The sequence below is a fragment of the Heliangelus exortis genome, chromosome 3 (assembly GCF_036169615.1).
Source record: "Heliangelus exortis chromosome 3, bHelExo1.hap1, whole genome shotgun sequence".
Classification (NCBI taxonomy): Eukaryota; Metazoa; Chordata; class Aves; order Apodiformes; family Trochilidae; genus Heliangelus; species Heliangelus exortis.
The window spans coordinates 11,954,678-11,955,399 of NC_092424.1; positions in this window are offsets into that span (position 1 = coordinate 11,954,678).

A 722-nucleotide genomic window follows, 5' to 3' on the forward strand; every position below is an offset into this window, starting at 1 on the left:
GTTGAAATGTCTTTGTCTTTTAGTACTTAGTCTCACCAAACCACAGATTTTTTTTCTGCTGTTATGAAACAGACTGCAGTAGAGTTGCAAAAATGTGGGACCAAGGGGCAGATAAATTCTACTATCTTGATTCAGTTGACTTCTCTGATTTAGTTTACTTCCTGAGGTTTTAAGGACAAACTCCAAGCAGGAAGGGTCCTCTGGATGTACACTAATTTCAAGTAACTGGGGCAAGACAGCTATACTTTGGTCCTAGTGAACTTCATGGCAGAGTTCCAGCAGCTTTCACTGAATTCTTTTAAGTAAAATCCTGACAGTTTATAGACTGTTACACCTTAGATAACAACATTTATCAGTTTCTTCCTATCAGAACATGTAAGTTGAGGATGGCTTGATATACATTATAGCTATCCTTAAAATTTGTAGGGAGTCAATGCCAACTAATTTCACTCCTTCAGTGGGGTTTAGGAACAGTCATTACCTCTGTTTCCAGTAAACTGGTTATCTTACTGTGCTCTAATGCGAGATGGAGCTATAGACTCCTATATTATTCCTGTAAATGAGTATGGAATAAAGAAATGAAATTAATTAGGAACTGAAATGTAGAATGGGCAAGAATGGTGTTGAGTTTTTAAGATAATGCTTAACTGCCTTTGACTTTGAATACTCTGTGTGTAAACCTGGGTGAAATTTCCAGAGCATTCATGATCCAGGAAGATTCA